General features: G+C 43.0%; 1 protein-coding gene across 16 annotated transcripts in view; it reads right to left on the bottom strand.

The window, feature by feature from the left end:
* Positions 1–26,085, bottom strand: part of LOC129046378 (uncharacterized) — a 271,806-nt gene that overhangs the window by 167,284 nt on the left and 78,437 nt on the right. For all 16 annotated transcript variants that reach the window (XR_010407056.1, XR_010407067.1, XR_010407068.1 and 13 more), the window contains exon 2: positions 24,865–24,984. The gene's annotated coding sequence lies outside the window, so the exon portion shown is untranslated. The remainder of the gene's footprint in view (positions 1–24,864; positions 24,985–26,085) is intronic.

The raw sequence follows: 26,085 nt of genomic DNA, 5'->3' as shown, positions 1-26,085 counted from the left end.
TACTAGGAAAAAAAAAAAAAAACACAAGCCAATATCCCTGATGAATATAGATGCAAAATTTTTAAATAAAATACCAACAAACTGAATTCAGCAGCCCATTAAAAGGATCATTCACCATGATGGATGCAAGCATGGTTCAACATACACAGATAAATCAATGTGATACATCACATTAATAGAATACATGAAAAAAAAACATATGGTCCTCTCAATAGAGGCAGGAAAGCATTTAACAAAATTTAAAATCCATTCATGATTCAAAAAAAAAACTCTTAACAAATTAGGCAAAGGGTTACAGAAGGGGGGGGGATGGGTATTAAGGAGGGCACGTGATGTGATGAGCACTGGGTGTTATATGCAACTAATGAATCATTGAACATTACATCAAAACTAATGATGTGGGGGCGCCTGGGTGGCTCAGTTGGTTAAGCGACTGCCTTTGGCTCAGGTCATGATCCTGGAGTCCCGGGATCGAGTCCCACATCGGGCTCCCTGCTCAGCAGGGAGTCTGCTTCTCCCTGTGACCCTCCCCCCTCTCATGTGCTCTCTCTCTCTCTCTCATTCTCTCTCTCAAATAAATAAATAAAATCTAAAAATAAAAAAAATTAAAAAAAACTAATGATGTACTATATGTTGGCGAATTGAACATAATAAATAAAAAAAAAAGGAACAATCTCAACATAATAAAGGCCATATATGACAAGCCCACAGCTAACATCATCCTCAATGGTGAAAGTTTGAAAGTTTTTCCTCTAAGATCAGAAACAAGACAAGGGTGCCCACTCTCACCACTCTTATTCAATATATTACTGAAAGCCCTATCTAGAGGAATAAGGCAAGAAAAAGAAATAAAAGGTATCAGAATTAGAAAGGAAGAAGTAAAATTATCTGTATTTGCAGATGACATAATTTTATATAGAGAATCCCAAAGACTCATCCCCGAAACGGTTAGAACTAATCAATGAATTCTAAAGTTTCAGCATACAAAATTAACTTACAAAAATCAGTAGTGTTTCATACAATAACAATGAAATTTCTGAAAAAGAAATGGATTCCATTTAATAGCACCAAAAACAATAAAATATTTAGTAATAAAATAGCAAAAGATAATAATTGTAACTCAATTATAAATTGGGTATAGGACCTAAATGGACATTTCTCCAAAGAAGATGTATGAAAGGCCAACAAGTACATGACAACCTGCTCAACATCACTAGTCCTTAGGGAAATGCAAAACCACAATGTGAGCTCACCTCACACATGTTAGAATGGCCATCACCAAAAAGACAAGAGATAGAAAATGCTGGCACAGATGTGGAAAAAAGGGAACCCTTGTGCACCACTGGTGGGAATGTAAATTGGCACAGTCACTATGGAAAACAGCATGGAGAATGCCACTTCTGGGAATATATCCAAAAGAATTAAAAACACTAACTTGAAAAGATATCTGCACTGCCCTGTCCACAGCAACATTATTTACAATAGCCAATACATGGAAACAACCAAAGTGTTCATCAATGGATAAACAGATACAGAAACTGTGGTATATATATATATATGTGTGTGTGTGTGTGTGTGTATGTGTGTATATATGTGTGTGTGTGTGTGTGTATATATATATATATATATATATATATATACACACACACACACACACACACAATGGAATATTATTCATCTTTTAAAAGAAACAAGGAAATCCCACCATTTGCAACAACATGGATTGAACTTGAAGGCATTACACTAAGTGAAACAAGTCAGACAAAGACAAATAGTATATGATCTCACACATGGAATCTAAAAAACAAAACCAAACTCGGAGAAAAAGAGATTGGATTTATAGTTACCAGAGGTGGAGGGCTGGTGGAAAGAGACAGGCATGGAGGAAGGTGGTCAGAAGATAACAAATGTCTAGTCTTCAGATGAATAAGTCCTAGGGATGTGATCTATGACATGATGATCTAGCTAGCACTATTGTATGATAGATAGGAAAGTTGATAGGAGAGTGAAGAGTCTGCATCACAAAGAATTTTTTTCCTTTTCTCTTCTTTTCTTTTTATTGTATCTATATGAGAAGGTGAATGTTAGCTGAACCTATCGTGTGGTACTCATTTCACAATATACGAAAATCAAACCATCTTACCGTATGCCTTAAACTTATACAGTGATGTATATCAATTATTTCCCAATAAAACAGGGGAGAAAAAATCCATGCTTGTAACTACTATTTAGATGATCTCCTAGAGAGATCTTGGCTTTGGCATATGTCTCTCTCACAAAATCCCATTTCATACTGATCACTCTCTTTGTTGCATTAATTTGTCAATCACGTCTTAGATGTGTCCTGATTGTGTGGTATGTGTCTCCTCTCTCTTTCTCTCTCTCTCTCTCTCCATCATGCCCAAGACTGTACTAGGTTAACAGAACACCTCTTCAACAATGACTTGCAGGGGCGCCTGGGTGGCTCAGTCGTTAAGCATCTGCCTTCGGCTCAGGTCATGATCCCAGGGTCCTGGGATCGAGTCCCACATCAGGCTCCCTGCTCAGCGGGAAGCCTGCTTCTCCCTCTCCCACTTCCCCTGCTTGTGTTCCCTCTCTCGCTGTGTCTCTCTCCGTCAAATAAATAAATAAAATCTTAAAAAAAAAACAAAACGACTTGCAGACATAACAAAACTTCCATTTGCCCTCCTCAAGTCCAGGCTGGCTTTCCCATTCCGGATGCTACTCTGGGCAAATATGCATAAATAATATGCTGGGCACAGGTGAGCAAGACCAACCTCTTCCATTGACTGGGAACCCAGCCTAACAAGCAACTGTGTCGAGCAAAAAGAAGTGCAGGCCCTAGAGAAGCACAGAGTGGTAGTGGTCACCCCAATCTGTGGGACTACAAGATTTTTTGGCAAGTTTGGTATTTAGGCTGAACTTCTAAGGATTGTGTGATAATAACAACAAATTCCTACTGAATGTGCCCTCTCCTCTCAGCACTTTAAATGTGTCACCTCATGTAAACCTCTCAATAACTCTATGAGGAAGATACTATCATTATTCCATTTTACTGGTAAGAAAAGTGGGGCTGAAGGAAAATAATTAGCCCAGGGTTCCAGGTCAGTGGGAGAAGGAAGACTGAAAAACAGGCAGGCTGGTGCCCAGAGACCACACCTTTGACCAGGGTTCCAGGCTTCCTGGTAGGTACGTTAGTCACCGAGGAGGGAGAGGAGGGATGGTCCAGGTTGAAGGCCCCACACACATAAAGGACACGTGAGGAGCTCAGGCAGCCTATGTAGAGAAGCTGAAGGAGCTTTCTGTAGGGCTCTGGCAATTTCAGGTGAGGCTCTAGTTACTCTGAGATGGACAGTAACCATTTTCCGATTAAGGCACGGTAGAAGCTCAGTCCTGGGGTGGCCAACCTGTCCCTGAGGGGAGTCTGTACTGCCCAGAGACCTTTGGTGAGCTGCGGTCCCCAGGAACTGTGCCTCACCATGTCCACCCTGCCTGCCTGTCCCAGTGGCCACGGGGTCCTCCCTGCTGTGCATCAGCAAGCAGGTCTCTGACCCTGCCTCAGCCCCGTGGAATGAGGGGATCCAGAAAGATCCCAAGAGCTATTCTAGTTCATTCTCTGTTTACAGAAAGGATTTTACTGTACTGTCAGACTCCTAAGAAGATACCACAACTCTCTTAGCCTCCCATTTCAGTGTCAGATCATCCTTTCTATGAAGACACACTTACTTAGGTCTGATATAAACGCTTCCTGCTAAAAAAAAATGCCTAGATTCTCAGCTCTATTTTCTTATGTGGCAGAACAGGAGGTGACCTCTGAAAAGAGGGTCTCAAACACCTGTGACATAGCCACACTTGGACCCTGGAATCTGGATTCGCCTCCTGGCCTGGCTACTAATGAGCTACATGACACTGGGCAAATTACTCAGCTTTTCAATGATTCAGGTTCTCATCTGTAAAATGGGCACGGTAATAGTTCTTACATGCAAACTTGGTCTTGAGGATTAAATATAGACAAAAGACGAACAGAGTGCCTAGCTCAGCATAACTGCTGATCAAATTGTAGCTGAAAAACTGAAAAGGCTCCTTTCATCGGCATCTGCAAATTTGTACACAATCTGGGGACTAACAAAGCTCTTAGACACCTTTGTCTTCTTATTTTCTACCGGTGTGCAGAAATATTTTTAAATAGCAGTTATCTATCAGTTATATGTCAGTTATAAAAGTGTTAAATAAATCCGTGAAGGCAAAGAAAAAAGAGAGACAGGAACCATCCTGCCGTTGCCATGACAACGAGGCAGGTTACCTGGACAGAGATTTTGGAAATCTCTTAAAAGAATAGCCAGAGATGTTTCCGTCTATTTGGGGAGGGACAAAGTCTTCCTTTATCCTCCACTAAAGGCACACATGCGCTTGTTTGCTGAATATGTCCCAATTAACACAGGGCAAGATCTAAGAGGAGCGAGGACGTCGCAGGCAGGCAGGTGGCGGAATGGAAAGGGAGTTGGCAGGGGGCTACAAGGTAGGGGTCATATCCATGGAAAATGCAAGATCAAACTGCCAGGATCTCCATTGTTTCACTTAAAATGCCCAAAGAGCATTCACTAAAAAGCATCATTCTCACACATGAAGACCCCCAACTGCTGCAGATTAACTTTAGAAGAAATTGAATCTTAACCAGTAACACTCTCGTTCTTATGAACAGTACTGACATGAAGAAAGTGATTAAAAACTCTGGCGGGCAGGACTTTTCTCGGCAAGTCATTTTTTATATGGAAAGGAATAAAGAGCTTAGGATTCATGACTTGAGCCCCCCCTCCCATTTCCTCTGGTGTTGTATATAGGTCGTGTGTCTGTGTATGCATGTGTTTCCCTCCTACGATCTGCAGTTTACACTTCACATAATAATCTTGCACACCTCTCTCTCATTTTTTCAGTTAATCGATAGTATTTTTAAAGCCACAAATAAGGGCTATTTGTAATAGTACTTCCTTTAATTGCATATTTTTCAAACATGAGACTATTAAAGTAGCTGTCCATGAAAGCAGTCATTCAATTCTCCTCTGAGGTGCCCCTTCATTCTGAAAGGGCTCACTCATCAAGCTCAATAGCATCTCTTGGCTGCCTGAGAAAAAGCACTGGAGGAAAAAAAAAAAAAAAGCAACCTATTTTCCAGATCAAAGTAATCCCTACTCCATTGCCATGGCTGCAGACGTCTCTTTCTTCTTTTCATTGACCAGACAAGGTCCTTCTCAGAGCCCTGCTTCTTTTTTTTTTTTTTTTTGCCTGAATTTGTTTTCTCGTTGGGAAAAGTGGTCATTAAGGTATTAGTTTAGGTTGATTGGTTCTTCAGCAACAGAAGAGGCTTCTGATGCTTTGTTATCTCTGACATGATCTCAAAACAGTGGCCTGATTATTATGCAATATAGAAATAATAACTCAAGGCAGCAGGCTTCCTGTTAAAACCCACATAGGGTGTCGGGTATATGACGATGCACCTAACCTACTGGTCTTTTCACGGGCGTTTTCTGGGGCCTGAGTGTCTGGCCACATCCCTGGACATTGTGTGGGACTTCACCTTGCTGCCTTGGCCATTGAGCCCCCCTCTCACGAACCTGAATTCCCCCCAAGTTGTTGAGGCTACTGAGGACTTGCCTCCATTTATACCAACCAGCGGCACATTCAATAGAAAGAATGGGGAGAGGGAGAGGGATGGCTTTGATGTTTCCCGGGGCAGGAAATCACTTGGATGATTCTTCCAGGGCCACTTGGCAGCAGGTAGAGGGTGTGACAGCTGGTGGGAAGGTCGACGGCTGGGATGAGACCACTCAGCCGTAGCAGGAGACTGTGCTGCCCTTGCAAACTTAGAAGTTTGTTCCTATAGTCTGGTGGGGGGTAGGGATGAGGAAGAAAGATCAGAGGGCTTGGCACATGCCACCTGGGAAAAAGAGAATTCAAAATTATCAAATAACATGCCGGAAGCTTTCATTACTTTTTAAGACCAATTGACCCAAGTCGTCAAGTCCAATCTAATAAGAACATACGACTGCCAATACCCAAGAGGTGGGACGCATGGTAGTTAGCCACGTGGAGCCTGAATCTGGACTTCAAGCCTCTCTCTACTCATCTGTCAAAATACAGTCAGTAACAGGCTGACTATGAGGATCAGTAATAATGGTTACTGCATCCTTGCTACGTGCCAAACATTGTGCTTAGTACTTGACACACATTATCTCATCTCCTACCTCCAACAAGTCTATGGGCTATTTCCTACTGAACACCCTTCTTTCTTACAAGGAAACAGGCATAGAGACCTGAAGTAAGTTATCCAGAGTCATAGAGCTGGTAAGTGAAGCCAGGATTCAAATCCAATCAGCCCAAATTCTAGAGAACTCTTAGCCACCACTTAGGAATTAAATGAAATAATATGTAAAGTATTGATTCTGGTACCAGACACTCAGCAATATTACTGATCATTCATTTCACATTGCCAACATTATTATTAAACTCCCTCTGTTGCTTCATCCAAATGAAGAAAAGTGTGTAACAGCGCTTCAGTTAAGGGAAAGGCTTTATGCAAGCAAACACATCAAAAATCATTATGATAACTGGAACTGGCACACAGGAAAATTGACAATATTTCTTGATTCGAAAGTTCCATGGAGATAAATAACACTTGCAGGACTCACTGGGGGATGCAGGGGGCTTGGGAATGGGCGTTCATTTCTAAAGGCAGCTCAGCCAAAGGGTATGGCCAAGGGGTCTAGAGACATTGGCATCACTGGGTGGCAGTGGAGATGTGGACGGATGTTTCTGCATTAGCCAGAGAGAGAAGGCAAGCAGCACTGACAGACACAACTCAGTTAGGCAATGAGAGAAAGCCTGACCACACACTCCCCGCCATAGATACGCAGAAAATACATGCACAGAGGGTCTAAATCCTTCCCCTCTCCTGGGAAAAGACCCCAAGGAATCAAGTGCTACTGTCCTTGGTCAATTCTTAGGGAGATCCAGAAAGCTTATTAAAAAGCCTCCTTCATTTACTTATTGGATTAGTATTTATTGAGAACTTTCTATGTGCCAAGCACTGCGAGGCACAAAGAATATACAAAGGATTGGGTAGGTCCCTGACCTGTAGTAGGAGTGGTAGTAAGTAGTCTAAACTGAAGAGGGCTGTACTGTGTCACTTGAAGGAAAGGTGTACAGAGAATCCAGGGAGAGAAGGTGAAGGCCAGGGGTGCCTAGTTCCGATGTGAAGGCAGAAGGAGGCAGGGTGATGGAAGGGAGTGAGATCCTAGAAGTCTTCTCAGAGGAGGTGCCAGGTAAGGATGAGGGCGAGGGAGCGTGTGACCAAGGTCCTGCTCACTGAATCTGGCTCTGTTCCACCTTTCTTGCCTGTTGTGTGTATCAGTAAGGATTGTGTGAACCCAGAGCTCCCTCTGACACCGGGGAGGACGCATAAAATAAGTAAAAGATAGGATCCCCCCACTCCGGATATTTAAAATGTGATGGTGAATCCAAAGAAGCATAAGAAAAATAATTAGATAAGCTAGGTGAGTGTGTAGCAATACAATCCCAACGTTAGCTTTATCACTCTGTAAAGCTTTCTAACTTTTCACATGCTGCCTAGTAAGAGAGCTAAGTTTGTCATGGCTCTGAACCATTAGCCGGAAGCTGGGGAAATTCTTTTTTTTTTTTTTTTTTAAGATTTTATTTATTTGCGAGAGAGAGAATGAGAGACAGAGAGCATGAGAGGGAGGAGGGTCGGAGGGAGAAGAAGAGCCCGATGTGGGACTCGATCCCGGGACTCCAGAATCATGACCTGAGCTGAAGGCAGTCACTTAACCAACTGAGCCACCCAGGCACCCAGCTGGGGAAATTCTTGAATATGTTAGTTGGTTGGCACCACAGAACACCTACGAAGAGCACAGTAGTTAAGAACCATCACCCTGGGGGTGCCTGAGTGACTCAGTCAGTTGAACCTGTGACTCTTGATTTCAGTTCAGGTCTTGACCTCAGGGTCATGAGCTCAAGCCCCACATTGGGCTCCACACTGGGTGTGAAGCCTATTAAAAAAAAAAAAAAGAACCATCACCCTGGAGTCAGGTCAGTTCCACCACATGCTGTTTGAACTTGGGCAAGCCACCTAACCTCTCAGAGACTGTCGTCTCATCTGCAAAATGGAGACCATAATGGAGATATTTCTACAGTGGTTGTGAAGTGCTTAGGTCAAAGTCTGCCAATAGTAAGCTCTCAATAATAATAATAACGAAGTTACACAATGTGTATTATTTATAATGGTTTACCTTTTAAATAAATGTGTATAAGCAATATTAATATTGTTCTTGAGCTCGGTGCCATGGTAGATGCAAATACAGCTAATTAACACTTTTAGACTCTACCATGAGTCAGTCACTATTCTAAACACTTCATATGTTTTGACTCCCTGGATTTTCACAACAACACTGTAAGAAAAGTATCATTATCCCCAGTTTGCAGGTAAGAAAACTTGAGCACAGAGGTTAAGTAATTTACCCAAGGCCACACCACAAAGCCAGGATTCAAACACAGGCTGTTTGGCTCAGGCTGCTGTCATAATGAATCAGATACAGTTCTTGAAAAGAATGTTTATAAGGCAAGCTGACATATGATAAGACTCAGGAGAAATAAAAATCATAAAAGTACCAAAAGAAGAGCTGATAAGAGTTATCAAATCCAAATGGGAACATCAAGGAAAGAGAACAATGAAGAGAAGCTGTAGCATGCTGTGTCATGGAAGCCAGAGGAAAGAGTTTTAAAGAAAGCAGGGAGGTAGTGGCTAGTCATGTCAAATATTACACTGATGGAAAAGCAGAGGAGCCTTGAGAACAACCAGCATGAGGCACAGTGAGGAGTGTAGTGAAGGGAGAGAGATCCCATGGAGGGTGGAAGGTAAAGCCAAATGACAAGGGTTTGTAGGAAAGTAACTCTAATCACTGTAGACTTAACTTTTGAAAAGAGTAGTAACAAAAGGAAGACAAGAGAGGAATGTTAGTTCAAAGGATCCTTCCCCTCCCAGACAAGGGTCCCTTATTTGTTATCAGAATGGAATTACATGTGGAGAAAGAGCAAAGATGCAAGAGACAGTTGTGAGCGATTTATGAATGAGCAGAGAATATGGACAGCTTGTGTGGGGTGGCTCCGGCGGGAGCTCTAGCCTCAGCAAAGAGGAGTGCCCTTCTGCCTCTGATTCAAGAAGAAAGAGGAGGGGCGCCTGTGTGGCTCAGTCATTAAGCAACTGCCTTCAGCTCAGGTCATGATCCCAGGGTCCCGGGATCGAGCCCCACATCGGGCTCCCTGCTCGGCCGGGAGCCTGCTTCTCCCTCTCCCACTCCCCCTGCTTGTGTTCCCTCTCTCGCTGTGTCTCTCTCTGTCGGATAAATAAATAAATAAATAAATAAATAAATAAATAAATAAATAAATAAATAATCTTTTAAAAAAAAGAAGGAAGAGGAGACGGAGATACAGAGACATTTTGATATGGAGGGACAATGAGGCTGCTCACATCAGCTGGTTCTGACCTCGGCAAGGAGGGTTCTAGGAAAAGAAGCAAGGATGTTCCTGGACACTGCCTAGACAGCTCATTATGGAGATGCCATGTCCCCTTTTGGGAAGCCTGGCAAACTCCTATTAACGCTTTGGGACTCTGACCGCCTCCTCTGGCCTCCTAAGTGCCCAGGCAGAGTCGGGGCTCTGTCACCTGCACCTGTTCATCTATTCCTCTCTTACTACATCAGTCATGCCATGTTATAATTATTTTTATTCACATCACTCTCCTCTTTCAGTCTGAAGTCCTCGATGGTGGAGACTACATTATACTTTCTATATTAATTTCTCTGCCATCACACTAGTACAAAATGATATGCAGTAAATGTGTGTTGAACGAATAAATAAATTACTCCATAAGTCATACATAAAAGAATTGCAATTCGGACCCAGAAAAGGAATAACGTTTTAGAGCTAGCATCTTCAATGTCTAGGTTCATTTCAGATGGAAACAGTCTGCTCTTGGGCAATTACCCTAACCTCTCTGCATCTAATAACCCAAGCTCTGAAAAATGGGGAGCACAATCCATGGAACTGTGAGCTTCATTAGTGAATGCCAGTAAAGGGCTTTTTAAGTGGCAAAGCAGATAATTACAGAAAATGCCTCTGAGGGAGAAAGATGACAAAAATGTGTCCCAGGGACAATGAAGGAGCTTTCTTCTAGGATTTCCACCACATTTCACTCTGACACAATCAGCTACGGAAGAACCAGAGCTCTCTCAAAGGGCCTGCACCACTAGGTTCCAAGGTTACGTGTTCACCAAGTTCATGAACTGCTGTGAAAGACTATTTGTTAGAAAGCACAAGAGAACAAGGTCCTGTGACTCAGCACCTCCCAGCTCAGGCCCAATCTGCCCCCTACTTAACTTACAGCCTTTTCTATTGTCCTGCCTTGTGGCTCCTGATTTCCGCCTTTACACAGCATCAGCAGGCCGCTCAGTGCTTGACCCCTGGAAATACACTTGCGCTCCCAAGAAGTACATGATCATCTATCACTGCCATTTTCCAAGTGCTAGCTAGCTAAACAGATACCTGAGTAAGCCCCGAAAGCAGCCACCAGCTGATCTGCACAAGATGGGATACAGCCTAGTCCAGGTGAGCTGCAAAAACAATGTGACACTGACTAATAAGACTTAGTGTTGATGTTCTGGGACTTTTAAAAACAGCAAATTCATGATTGGCATATTTTATACTTTTTTCTAAGGCCATAAAAATATAAGGCATAATGTATTCTAGATGGCTGGTCCAAAATGTAGAGGAACATTGCTATGGAAAAGTTTAGTGAGATGTTAATTCTAAAACATGTGTATTTGATTAATATTATTATTCCTCTCTACACACACAAAGGCACACGTGCACGTGCATGCATGCACACGCATACACCCCTCTAAAACTGATTTTGCAGAAGATAAATTCATAATTGGTTTGCCCCCCCAGATACACACATTCCTTATTAGCAATATGTGTGATAAGAATGGGTAAAGATAGTCTAGAATTTTTAATTGTCACAGTTACTCAAAAGGTGACTCTCTAGAGGAGAACAGATCGGAGTGGAAAAGAATAGGAGAAAACGAAGAACTGGCATTAGAAGGGAAGAAAAGACTAGGACACAAAAAAGAGGGATAAGATTAAGAATTGATGACTAGCTATCTGCGTCACTCAGTGCTCCTAACTCTTTTCCAGACTGGTTATCAATCCACATTCAAACATCTCCAGAAAAGGGGCACTCCACGTTTGAGAAAGGCCTCCAATTGGCTCCATATGCGATAGTGAAGAAGTTTTCTTTTTCCAGCACTGCAGGCTGCTTTCTTATTATCAAAGCAGTTAACAGTCTGTAGATCCTCATCAATGCTAAATGTAGAAAATTTGCCACAGCTATAATTAAAACTCTGGTTGGTATCCACATTAGCCAGCTGATCTTAACATTAGCCACTCAGAGCTCTTCTTGAAACTTATAATTAGTTGGGAGAGAGATAAAAGGACAGCATGTTCTTGTTGACATGACTTCGGGGTCCACACAGAGGCTGAATGGCCCTTATTCAAGGATTCCATATGGGGAAGCCTTTCAGTCGTTGGAAAGTCAGGCTAAATGACTTCTCATATCACCTACAACTGTGAAATTATAGAATTCAATGACCTCACAAGAAAATCACGAGATTATTCTATGAGGCGGACATCACTGGAACATTCCATCCCTCCTTGGAAAGGCTTCCTTTTGAGCACATGGAGAAGCTCCTGAAACAATGTCAGCTGTCCTCTTACTGACCCACACACCGTGCAGTGGTTTTCTGTGCTGCCTGAGCCCTGACAGCCTACTCTATGCACCCTGGCCCTAGTTCATCAAATGAAACATCTATCATTAGTGGAATCTTGGCTTGCATCCTTTTCTGGGCAGAGTCGAGGTAAGTAACTTTAGAGCCCATGATACCTTAGAAATTTGGGGTCCCCTATCCCATCAACAATCAAAACAGAAAATAAAGTCTCAGTAAAAAGATTATATTGTTCAACCAGTATGTCATTAGTATAACAGGCATAAATTAAAAGAGTGGGGGAGAGATTTGGTCTTTTTTGAGATCTAGAACCTTAAGGAAGTAGAGCTTAGAGGAAAGGGGGCGGGGGGGCAGAGGGGTCATATCATGATTAAAGCTTCCACCATGCAATTAATCAAATGTGAGGTATTTCACAAGCCATCATAATAAAACGAACAAATCCTCAGTGCGTACCCTTAGTATCCAAGACCTGTAGAAAAATATGGGATGTGGGACATCATTTCAGCTATCCACTTATGGATTTATACAAACAAAGGCTCAGGCTGTCAAGTGACTATTTTGGAGTAAAGAAGAAGCAAAGGACCTAAGGGCCAAGAGCTGAAAACCAAATAAAACTATGCAATTCTCTTGCTTAAAAATCCTTGAAAAAGAAAAAACTAATCTGTTATATGACAAAATATATAAAAATGTACGGTAATTCATAGGTAAGGGGTTTTGATCCAATTTATCTGAATACCTGCCTCAATTTCTATTGCCTATTTATATATTTGCATTCATATTTTATCAGTTATTTTGTGTTTATTGGTTTTCTCCTAAACTCCAAATACTTGAGGATGATGTCTGTTTTTTTTAGCCATCTCAATCTCCTGCCATGCTCACTGTGGTTGACTAGCATCCCATAGAATCACTAAAAATGTTTCACACAAACCCAACTTCTGCTTTTCCTTAGATAAGAGAGATTGGTTGAAGTGCTTCACATAAATGTCACTAGGGAAAGTCTCCATTTGAAATATGGGTAACAATTACTCTGTACCTTGAAGTCATTGTAAACTTTTCAAAACATTTTCATGGAGGGGCGCCTGGGTGGCTCAGTTGGTTAAACAACTGCCTTCGGCTCAGGTCACGATCCTGGAGTCCCAGGATCGAGCCCCACATCGGGCTCCCTGCTCGGCAGGGAGTCTGCTTCTTCTGACCCTGCCCCCTCTCATATTCTCTCTCTCATTCTCTCTCTCAAATAAATAAAATCTTTAAAAAAAAAAAAAAACATTTTCATGGAGACCATTTCGTTTTGGTATCTGTTTCATGAACAGACCCCAAAGAACATTACAACCACAAACCCACCAATCACCCCCACTCACCAGCGAAAGCTATGTCTGGAGTCTTGTGCCCTTTGGTCAACTGGCAACTGGAGGTCATTTCTCCTCCAGGCAAGTGAATGTGCATTGCAATTCACCTGGCTAGACTACAACAGCGATCAGCACTAGGGAAAGACAGTGCTCACGTGACAAGCTATAGCAACTCAGACTGCAGAAAGATCCAGAAGGTCCAAATACAGGTCTTCTTAGTCCTTGCAATGTTGAAGGAAGAGATCTCAGTGTCCTTCAATCACCCCCTTAAGTAATGTGTCCACAGTGTTTATGGTTTCCTCCCATCCTGACATTTCATCATAATTTAACATTCCTGGGAAGGCTGAAATGAAAGCTGAATTTTTCACTAGAGCTAGGTCATGCTGACAGTGATAGCAACTGACAGGAGATTAAAAGGAACCACAGATACTGTGCTGAAAATGTCTCATCAAGGTCACCCACTCGTGATCAGGCAAGTGGAGGGTGAGGGACAAATACAGGCTTATCACTTAAGAACCAGCCGGGACAATGACATTATCTAATTATTCCTCTTCATTCCTATCTCCTCCGGCCTCCCACTCCCACATATATGCTTTTAAGCAAGTCTGTTATTTAAAAATTACTATAAGATGGTTCTCCTTGTCAGTCCAAGGTATAGCTACCATAAAGACAATGCCACCAACCTTCCCAACCCTGCCAAGCAGAAGTAGTCACTCCCATGTCACTGGGCTCACCCCTTCACTACAGCACTTACAGGTTACATGACTTTCTCCCCCAAAACTGTGAAACCCTCATGTGTTTGAGGCATGTCCTCTTCTTCTATTTAACTACACAGTGGAAGAGCTAGCTAGCTATCTACTAACACTCATGATTCTCCCTCTCTAACACAGAGTTGCAGCTGAGACGTTCCTGCCAAGCCAGCAACTGCTTTCTCCAGCTCCCTTTTTATCTAGGTGTGGCCATAGGACTAGGTTCAGTCAGTGGAATGTGAGCCGAAGTGATGTACTTCACCTTGAGGTTTTTGTAACGTATCATACATCCAAACTCTCTTTTGCCCGCTACCAGCTGGGTACAAACCTTGATGAGTCAAGACACTGCCAGCTTAATTAGGGCTCAGGAATCATTGCATGGAAGAAAGCTACTGTGGACTAGAAACCATGTATTGGACTAGTACAAGAAGGAGAAATATACTTCCATTTTTTAAAAAAATTTGCATATGTTTTAGGGTCTATTTGTTACTGGAGCATGCCCTAACTAATACATAAGCCTAACACAGTGGCATATATATCCATTCAAGAGATGATGAATAACTAAATAGGGCATTCACCCATTTGCCTATGAAAGAGCCTGATTATTTTGTGCTTTTCAAGGAAAAGATTAACTATGAATTGCATCTCGTGAAATTATATCCAGTAATTGTTATTATGGAAATCATCTCAGAATGCTATAGGAAACAGAATGATGCTAGGAGGGTTTAATGTTTCTTCAAATTCATAGATACATATTTAAATTTTGTTACTGTGGGAGAATGTTGAGGTTGTCATGGCAACAAGTTAGAGCAACAGAGTGCACGTGATGTACTGGGATGCTTGGCGCTAGCCATGCCAGCAAAAACATAAAATGATTATATCATACAGGGAAAACTCTACTAAGGGTTACGGTGTGGTAGCCAACTATTTGTCTTTCACCTTCTAGGAACCATAATGTAATACACTGATTTGTTCACAATTTTGATAATATTGTCAGTTCTGCAATGAAATGGATTTTAGAATAAAGATGAAATTATTGGTAGAAGAACATCACTCTATCTCCACCCTTCTGGAAAACACACACACACACACACAAGTAGAATCTGATTGAGTTGATGAATTGAATAGACAATAAATTTAAAGTAAGCAATCAAATTAAGCCCCTCCTGAGCAGAGGTTTTGGAGCAAATTTCTTAAGTAATTACCCCAACTCTTTGATTTACTTCACCATGCACACAGAGCCTTTATTGATCCCCTCTCTGTGGACCAGGAGCCTAATTCTCTGCAATATACTTGCTCCTTATTCAAGTTATCATCACTCTGTTATGAAAATTAAATGTTTCAAGCAGGGCTGGTCTACCTCCCCCAGGGATATTACTCTTCTCTCTGAGTGACCTTAGGGCTTCAAAGTGTCTGGAAGCAATAATCGTGAGACAGCACAAAGGGCAGGTGGCCTGGATCCAAATTAAAAGAGAAAAGAAATGGGTCTGGGCTCAGGAAATGTGGCAAGCCGGAGTAGAGGTATTTGATGGGCAAGAATGCTTTGGGGGGACTAATATCGCTAGCTGTTCTTTGAATGATAAAGGTAAAGAAAAAAACTCCCCTGACATCTTTTCTCATTAACGCCCTTGAAAATACTTCAGGAAAACTTTCAACTCTAAGAAGAAACAAAGAAAAAGGACAGCACCCCGGCTTTTAGTCTAGACTCCCTTTTTCCTCCCCTTCTCTCACCTTATCATTTCTGCTTCTATGTGTGGATTCACTGATGTCTTCTCCAGCCCCTCCTAGTTTCACTCGGAAACTATACTGGCCAAATTCTTGGAGAAGATACGCAAGCTTCGAGAGCCCCTCCTTCCCCGGGACAGCAGGGGTCATACAGGAAAGAGATTCCAAAGGAGGGAAGCCGTTACTGTAGTGAGAAGCAGGACAGAAAGGAGGTGGACTCTGGACCCCACCTGCCCTGACACAGGGCAGAACCATTTCAAGGCAGAACAACACGGCACATGCAAACATTAAGAGGAATTGAATTCAATCACAATGCCAGACAGTCTCAGGCGGCCCCTTGACTGCTCCTGGTACAAACCAGGGTCAAAGACGTCTGACGGGGCTCAGTAGACAGAGGAGATCAATAATGCTAAAGAGTAACGTCTGCAGTGAGAAACAAATCATTGCAAGTTCAAATAAAATGCTCTCCATGCTCAGGTCTCCCGATGGAAGCCTTCCATCTGCCATACTGGCACTGCCCCTGTGACACCCTCCTCTCTCCGCGGGAGGGGAGGATGGGGGAGAGAGAAATACCAGGAGCCAGGGGTGGTCTTCCAGCTCTTGTGCTGTCTGCGACTGAGAAACCCCAAATAGCTTAGCGCCCATCTGGCCGATTCAAGGAGAAAACCCTGAGAGTATGAACTATTTTGAGAATGATGAGAATAAAGTATACCTCAGTCTCGGAAGAGATTAGGAGGTAGCTAAATGAAGTTACGAAGAGCAGGATAAACAGAAAGCAAATTGTATTTAATGACTTAAACCTGCTGAGAACTTATTACATGAGCCAAGTCCATTTCACTACTAAGGAAACTAAGGCTTGGAGCTGTTAAGCCACATTCCTAACATCCCAGGATTGTACATGGTAACCCCAAGACTCACACCAAGGCTGACTCACTACAAAGTCAGAAAGCGGCCTTAACTCCACACCACACATCTCTGTATGGGGCTGACTTGTAACTGCAACTAAATATGTTTCTCTAGGCCTTTCTCTTCCTCATGGTCTTCATCATGTCGGGGTCACTAGTGTGCACTTGACCCATCTTGATGCACAGAAACAAGGACATATATTTCTAAAGTCCATCGAGCTGTCTGGGTGGAGGCTGGAGCCACAGAACAATGGATTACAGGGAAATGCAGAGGGCATGGAGATTGTAGCCTAGTATTGTGCTATTTGCTCCTCTTGGCTAAGTCTGCTCGGAGAAAGTTGAGTTGTTGAATTAAGGGGATAAACTGGCAAATTCTACTGCGGGTTGCTCACACCTCCATGTTTTTGTTTTTATTATTGTTGTTCAATATATGACATATTGTTTTGAGAACCTACACCAACAGAAGCAAAAATAATGTAAGAGGCAGAGTCCATTGCCAGGACTTAAACTCTACATTGGGAGCACGCTGTCAGGGCCCTTCTGCGGACGCAAATGCTCTGTGGCTCCCCAATCCTCTTGACCCATTTCACAGATGCAGCAGTAGTGGTAAAAATGGAAAAACTTCAAAATGACCAGTATCTATTTTGTTCTACTTGTGGTTAAAAATTACTCTTCTGCCTTAGGAAGGAAACTAGGATTTACTCAGCAGGGCCAATGTGTAACTCCCTGTGCTAGATGATTTATCCACACATTAGCTTATTGATTTCTCACAACCCCCTTTTGAGGTACCACACACCTACCTTCCAGCTGGTGGAACTGAGGTTACAGTGATCAGCTTGCCCATGGCCAGGACCTATATGGCTGCCCGGGGACGCACGTCTATAATCTTATGACATTCAAAATCAGTACTCTTTCTTCTATGCTTTTCTTTGGTCCTCTTTAATGATTTAGATCTTGGCCACACCTCTGGGTCATCACTGTAAACTTTAGCAGTCATAGTTCAATAGAGTAGAAGGTACAGAATATTGAGCTGAGAGATTGTACCGAGATGAATGTAAACTCAAGAAGTTAATGCTTTGTCAAAACTCCTTAACTAAGTGGTTTGCCTCTCCTCTGTCTCTCTCGTCTAAAATTGACATAGAGAAAAATCACTCCAATTACTTGAAAGTTGATTAGTTGATTAGTTGGTCAGTTAGTTGATTCCAGCTTTCCAGAGACTTAAAGAGAAGCATTTCATGTCAAAAGAAATTTTCATGGATAATGTCTATTTGGGAAAGGATCTCAAATGAGCAGACATAGTGCGCTCAGGGATGGGTCCACCTCTGGAAACACAGCATGTAGCAGAAAGAGCAGGGACCTGGGAGTCATCCAGACCCAAATGAGAATCCTGGCTCCCCAACCATGGAAAGTTAGACAAGTCCTTCCCTGAGGCTCAGGGTCTTCATCTTTAAAATCAGAATGATGCCACCAACCTCAAAGGGGCAAGATGAGGAACATATGAGATGATCTACACGAAAAGCCAACCATCACACCCGGCACAATACAAACTCATTCAGGAAAGTGGAGTTTTTTTCTCAATCCCTTCTGATCTACCTGTTTCTTGTCCTTGAAGGAGAAGTGGTGAGGGCATGGGTAGTGCCCCCTGCTGGTTGAGTGCAGAGTCCATCTAGGGAAGAAAGGAGTCATCGATTCTTCAGATTCTCACTTTCTGCAACATTAACTGGCTTGGACGAAGAGTCAATTCATACCCTTGCCATTTATCCATGGCTACCCCAGTGTTGGTGGCCAGGAATGTGGCATTTCAAACAAAGTATGTCTGACGATTGTAAGGCCAGATGATTACTTTACTACTATTTGGTGTGTTGTGTAACAGATCTCCATATTGTGTCATTCAGAGTCTCTCACAACTGCCTGAATCCCCCAGATGGCGTCTCTGCTTTCATACCGCCCTACTTTCCCAGAATTTCTACATCTCCAGGGCCATTACCGCCTCCTGACTCTCTCACACTTATCCTATTATGCTATTATCCTGCACCCAGCACTGGCTGCTTTATTTTCTACTTTCTGCCACAATATTATGGGCCCTGAGCTGCAGACTCTCAGATAGTGTCTGTCTGCTTGCTGTTTGTGTGCTCCACTAGGAAAAAGGCAGGTGTGGAATATCCATTTGTGTATATATCAGGCAGAGACAATGCCAAAGCATTCCGGCAAGCAGGAGGTATCCTAACGGGGATGCCGCAAGCAGAGGAAGAGGTAGCGTGCTCCAGCTAAAATAATTAAACCCCATAGTTCCAAGTCACCACATACCCTGCTATGTATACAATCCACACTGCAAGGGAAGAGGAGCAGTTAGCTGGTAAATTATCTTTACATGTGTTCCCCTTTAAAAAAATAAAATAAAAAAAATTTTTATTTATTTATTTATTTTATTTTTATTCTGTTATGTTAATCCCCATACATTACATCATTAGTTTTAGATGAAGTGTTCCATGATTCATTGTTTGTGCATAACACCCAGTGCTCCATGCAGAAAGTGCCCTCTTTAATACCCATCACCAGACTAACCCATCCCCCCACCCCCCTCCCCTCTAGAGCCCTCAGTTTGTTTCTCAGAGTCCATCGTCTCTCAGGGTTCATCTTCCCCTCCGATTCCCCCCCTTCATTCTTCCCCTCCTGCTATCTTCTTCTTTTTTTTTTAACATATAATGTATTATTTGTTTCAGAGGTACAGGTCTGTAATTCAACAGTCTTACACAATTCACAGTGCTCACCATAGCACATACCCTCCACAATGTCCATCACCAGCCACCCCATCCTTCCCACCCCCTTTTTAATCACTTTACAGTATTAACTGTTTCAAGTGGCTCCCTACACAGAATTCTCCGCCTCCATGACAGTGGCTTTTCTGTGTTGATAGAAAAGGATTTAACCCGAGGGTTGTTCAGATCCAGTGCTGGGTTCAAATTATAACTGGGTTTCCAAATCCTAGTTGTATCACCCGGGCTATCATCTTTGCACTACAACCAACTTGGCAAATGACTCAATCCTTTGAGCTTCTATTTCCTCGTCTATTATACAGAGATGACACTGCATACCCGGCATGGTTTGGGAAGATAACTGAAGAATGGAGAAGCTTGTGATATCATGCCCACAATCAGAGGAATTGAGGCTTATTTATCCCGCTCCCTTCTTTAATGCTCAAATACGCCCTCAACCCACACACGGCTCTCTCATGTAATTCTAGTGGCCTATCTTCCTAGGTAAACTGGTTTCCATGGGGCTGGATTCATCCCCTTACTCAGCCCAGGGACTTAGAAGAAGGGCTTAACAAATATTAGTGGAATTAGGGACAAGCGGAATTACAAACCTGCAGAACAATTGGTGAGTTCAAAGGAAGAGAGGATCACAGTTTTTTTAAATTAGATTCTTTTCAGCCATACCCTTACAGATTGTCATTCATAGCACTCTCTTCAAAAATGATCACGCTTCCATTTGACATACAAAAAAATAAAGAGAGTGACAGAGACAGAGACAGAGAGGGAAGAAAGAGGGAGGAAGGAGGGAGGGTGGAAGGAGGGTGGAGGAAGGAAGGAGGGAAGGAAGGAAGGAAGGAAGGAAGGAAGGAAGGAAGGAAGGAAGGAAGGAAGGAAGGAAGGAAGGAAGGAAGGAAGGAAAAAAAGAAAGAAGGCAACACCTGGGAGCTTCCTATGTCAAACAACAGTCCCTCACTGCCCATCCTAAGCAGAATGCTTATAGAATACAAATCAACTTCACTACTAGCTACTCCTAAAAGATAATTAAGAAGGACAATGTGATTTGGGAAAGGAGGAAGGAGAGAATCCCTAACTCCCACAGCTGACCAGAAATGACTTGAATTCTCTGACATGTTATATTATGGGTGTTACTATCACATCCCAGCGATGAGACAGAAAATGACAGTGGATCTTTCATGGAGTCCCAAGCAGATCATCACCAGACCTCATCTTTCTTTACTGAGCACCTACTATGTTTCACAGCTCAGCAGCCCAGAAACTAATTCAGATCAGCTTGGCCCCAGTGGGATAAAGTTTGAGCCATGCATGATAAAGCTTGAATTAAATGCTTATTTAGAAGGAAGGAACAAGCAAGCTGCCTCAAAAAGAAGGAAAAGGGCACCAGCCCCCATTCTGGGAGGGACAACGTCTAGACCTCCCTCCCCTCAAAGAAAGTCTTATGTGTGGACCCAGGTGCTGCTGAGGGGGGCCTGGTGGGGTGGTGGGGGATAAAAGGCTTTCTGGAGGCCCTCTGACCCCAGCCGTCCCACGGGAAATGAGCGAGGAGGCTGCTGGCTGGCAGACAAGCAGGTGTGCCCTTAAGAAGCCATGGAGATTAGCTGGGGCTTATCCAAACCTCTGCAGGAGGCAAATCTCTCCTGGCTCTCTCAGGAGACCTCAGCGTTCCTCTGGCATCAAATAAGCCAGATGCAGAATGGACGTCAACTTGGCCTTTGTGAATCCAGGGCCCCAGAGCAGGAATCTGGACACCATAACACTCACCAGGGCCCCCAGCGAGAATGAGTTTCCGAACAATATGTTTAGAAAAAGGAAAAGAGAGCAAAAGAAACGACCACAAGTTGGAATCACAGATAAATGAAGCCTCACTTGTACTTGGCTCTTTGTCTTTGGGGCAATTTTTACACCGCATCCACCCCCACCCCCACCCCCGGCTCCTCATTTGACAATTTGACCCAAAGTTTCTTCTTTCTCTAGGAAATATAGCTTCTGGGAAAAATAGGTGGTATCTGCTCTTCAGCAAAGGTAAAAGCCAACAGAAGGCTCAAAGGTTGAGAGCCTCCTTCTCAGGTGCCCTAAGGAAAGCAAATTAGCAACATGAGCAGGGGAAGGAGGGAAAAGGGGTTTCCCGTCAGTGCAGAATATACCCATTTAATTCCATGCCAAGGTCCAGTGATGTGGGAGAAAGAACACTGGCTTTAGATCCACCAGATATGCATTAGAATCCTGATTCTGCTGTGTACAAGCTGTGTGACCCTGAACAAGTCGCCTAACCTCTCTGAGCATCAATTTTCCCATCCTAAGGTGAGCATTAAGCAAAACTGTATAAGCAGCTGGCTGAGTACGTTGCTCGATACGTGCTCGATAACTTAGTTCCTTCCACTCTTCCCTCTTTCGACAACCCAATTCTCTATATAAAATAGTAGATAAAAACCCTACTATTTCACACTTGTCGAAACCCATTCCTAGGGAGGGTCATTCACTTGCCCAAACCTCATCTAGATGGAAAGAGTAGAGATCAGAATCAGAATCCAGATTTCCCTGACGCCCTTGCTAGGCCTTGCTGTTGATGGGCACCCTAAAGATGACCCAGTGTCCAGGCTCAGAAAGGTCCAAGAATGGCTGTGGCAGAAGGGAGACCTCAGCATCAGATGCTAGTACCCATAGGCTACCATGTGGAGGAGTCCACCAGGGAGGATGGAGCCATAACTGTCTCTCAAACATGGCTGAAACTCACCAAGAAACACGTGGGATGTATGGGGTTGGGGGGGCGGGGGGAGGAGCAGTCTTCACAGCTTTAACTAACAGTGTAACCAAGAGCCCTCTTATCTTTTAAACTGGTTGTGCCACCACACACACCCAAGTACAAGACAGCTGACTCTGGAATGTCTGAAATGGGTTCATGTCCTTGACGCAATGACAACAACAATAATAGGACTTTTTCTCAATTCACCACCTTCCCTGACAGCGCATGCGTTGCAAGCAGGACCATCTCTGCAGACCCTGGGTACAGCCTTCTCTCCACCTGACTCTCAGATCATCTCTAGGGTAGGAAGGTTCTCTGCGAGCCAGACCGTGGTCCATCTTCTCTTGGTTTCTTCCCAAAGGTACTTAAATTTCTACTTCTAATGATGTAATGTATGGTGATTAACATAACATAATAAAATAAAATTTAAAAAAATTCTACTTCTCTTTGAAATATCCTACCACCAGTACCTACATGGATAATTTTAGAACTAGGACTCTCATATAAATGAAGGAACTGAAGGAGGCTCAGAGATGTGGAAAACTTGCCCCAGGTCACGAAGCTAACTTGGTCAGCTGTTGACTGGGTGCCCGCCTCTTCCACTGATTGACCCAGGGTTTGGGGGACCCATGTGGACAGGAGAAACAATCTCTTTGCACAGTTTTATCAGTCTAGAGCTACCTGTGCAAAGAGCTCGTGAGAAAGGCACTCAAGGTCAAGTGTGATAAGGCCACAACCAGTATGACAAATAGTCAAATATTCCATTAAATATCCTCAATGAAAAAGTAAATAAATAAAATGCCAAAAAGCCCTTGCAAGAAGTATTACTTTTTTAATTTAGAGATTTCTTTATGGGTCCCCAAGGCAGTGTGCTATAATTAATATGGAGAAGGCAAATCACTATAAATACATTCTTTGGTGTAGTCTCATCATGTCTGATAAAGTTGTTTCCTTCAGCTATAATTTACTGATCACCTACTCTGTTCCAGGTATATCCTAAGTGCCAAGAATATGCAGATGGACAGCCACAGCCTCTGTGCTCAAGAAACTCACTGTCTAGGGAAGGGTAAAAACAAGTACTACATAAAATAAATCAAAGACCTAAATATAAGGCCTAAAGCTACAAAACACTTAAGAGAAAATATAGGGAAAAGTTTCATTACATTGGATTTGGCAATGATTTCTGGGATGTAACATCAAAAGCCAAGCGGAAAAAGAAAAAAAAAATAGATAAATCAGACTACATCAAAATTTAAAACTTCTGTGCATTAAATGGCATGATCAGCAAAAAGGCAATCCGCTGAATGGAAGGAAATATTTGCAAATCGTCTATCTGATGAGTGATCCCGAATAGATGAAAAACTCCTACAACTCAACAAAAACAAGTAACTCGATTCAAAAATGGGCAAAGGACTTGAATTTTGGCAAATAAGGCATACAAATGGGCCGTAAGTACATGAAAATATCACCACGTCTCAAGGAAATGCAAAACTTACACTACAATGAAATACTACCTCCCTCTCTTTAAGATGGTTGCCACCCCAAAAAAGCAGAAAATAAGCATTGGAGAAAGTATGGAGAAACTGGAAGCCATATGCCCTGTTGGTGGAATGTAAGATAATGTAGCCAGTTGGTAAATAGTGTACGTTGGTGCCTCTAATACTTAGAAATACAACTACCCTATGATTTCGCAATTGCACTTGTGGGTACATATCCAAAAGAATTGAAAGCAGGGTCTTGAAGAGATATTTGTACATCCATGTTCATAGCAGAGTTACTGACAGGAGCCAAAAGGTGGAAGTGACCCAAGTGTCCATTGACAGATGAATGGATAAATAAAAGGTGGTCTATACATACAATGGGATATTACTTGGCCTTACAAAAGAAGGAAATCCTCATACATGCTACAGTATGGATGGACTGGAGGACATAATACTAAATGACAGAAGCCAGTCACAACACAACAAACTGTGAAGACAAATAGTATACGATTTCACTTGTATCTGGAATCTAGAAAACAAAACAAACGAACAGACAAAAAAGACAGAAACAGATTCGTAAGCACTGAGAACAAACTGGTAGTTTTCAAAGGGGAGGAAAATTGGGAGGTGGGGGTTGATATCAGGAAGGAGAGGTAGAGGGACAAGCTTCCAATTATAAGTCACAGGGATGAAAAGTATAGCATGGGAAATATAGTCAATAATATTGTAATAACTTTGTTAAAAAATTATTAAGATAGTAATTTTTATGTCATGTATATTTACTAAAAAATAAAAAAATAAGAGAATACAGGCACTGCAATCACCACCATCAGTAAACTTAGCAGGAGCGAATGGAAATCTCTAGCCCTGGCAAACACCGCAAGGGACCGCCCTAGGGGAAGCCCCTATAAAACCACTAACAAAGAAAGGCTAAAATTCTTCGTGAAAGCGTGGATCCTGAGAGGAAAAGAGGGAAAGCGTTGCTGAAGAAAGATGGTGAACTCTGGACCCCGATCGAGTCTTTCTTGCAGACCATAAGCCTCACCACAGGTTCATAAAACCAATAATGTTAAATTTCTCCATGCACAGTTAGACATCGCTTGAAGCGCCATCTTGATAGAAGAAACATCAGAACAGCCTAAAAAGTTCTAAATCATTAACCTTTGCTTTTGACTGGTAAGAGGTTTCGCTTCATGTCTTCGGGCAGGGGCAATGCAGACCAATGTGGCCTTTGCAGTGATTTGATAAGTTTTTGAAATGAAACATTAAACTCGCAGGGAAGGACTTACCAGTTGACTTCATCTGACCAATAGTCTAGATCTGCGTTCCCCTTCCACAGGGCAGATCTCCTAGAGCACCACAGTCTTGGAAAGATGAGAACAATGGAAGATGGAACAGCAGCATCTTTACTGAGAGGGAATACAAGAAAGACAGATTACTTGAGGTAAAGGGAAAATAATTTCCCCATTGTCCCAACACCTATATACCTCACCCAGCTTATGGGTGCCCTTCAAACAACACGCCTCTCTCCTTAGCATTTAATGAGCTCCCTTTTCCTTGTATCTGTGGGCTCAGTGCTGTGCTAAGGCTGGGGGTACATGGAGACGAGGCGCAACCCCTGGACTCAGTAACGTTTCATCCTAGGGAGTGAGAAAGCATTAAAGCATGAATTATGTTGTCATAATATAGGATGTCTTGTGGTTCTGTCTGCATAAACTAAAGGATGCGCGCCCATCTCCCCTCACGCCACTGTCAGAAGAGAAAGCTAGAGCCCAGAGGAACAAGAGGAGGCGGCTCTTCACGTGCTTGGCCAGATGAAGTGGCTGTCTCAAACCTGTGCTCCCTGGTGCTCAGTGTCCCTCTCACTACACGCCTAGTCTCTTCTGGACTCCATCAGAGCCCACAGATGAGGCTGAGAGCATAGAATTCCATCCCCGTCCAAGCCTGGTAGCCTCCCAGTGAGGAGACATTCCCCGTCCCTTGGCCACAGAACACACAGCCATACCTCAGGTCAAAAGGCAAGCGGCCAGTGAGTGCCCACGGCAAGCCCATCAGCACCACTGTCCAAAATGCAAGGTTGGCAGCACTGTCCTCACGGATTAAATATGACACATCACCATGATCCCATGGCTCTGACAGACCTCACTGCCTGACCTGCTAGGTCAGCCTCATTCCCACTCGTTTCAGACACCCAGACAAATTAACACGTGCTCCCCGATGAAGCAAAACTGTGTGTGTGTGTGTGTGTGTGTTTCGAAGCCTCCATGCAACTGCATGATCATCAATTAAACATTCACCAGACTTCCACGGACCTAGAAGGGGGAGGCGCCATCAGTTGGCCCCTGAGCATCTGCATCAGCTAGTTCTAAAGTCAGCCTCTCGCCTCGGTCCGTGGAGCATATTTAAACCTCAGTGAAGGGCCCTCACTATCTTTTGTACTGGATCCATCCACCAGGCTGAATGAAGCTTTTAGAACCAGCAAGGACCAGATGGCCCTCCAAGATCATTTC

Source organism: Mirounga angustirostris, unplaced genomic scaffold (genome assembly GCF_029215605.1).
Source record: "Mirounga angustirostris isolate CCGP_5_RB_7025 unplaced genomic scaffold, mMirAng1.0.hap1 SCAF_13, whole genome shotgun sequence".
Taxonomy (NCBI): domain Eukaryota; kingdom Metazoa; phylum Chordata; class Mammalia; order Carnivora; family Phocidae; genus Mirounga; species Mirounga angustirostris.
This window is presented reverse-complemented; position numbering and strand designations above follow the sequence as displayed.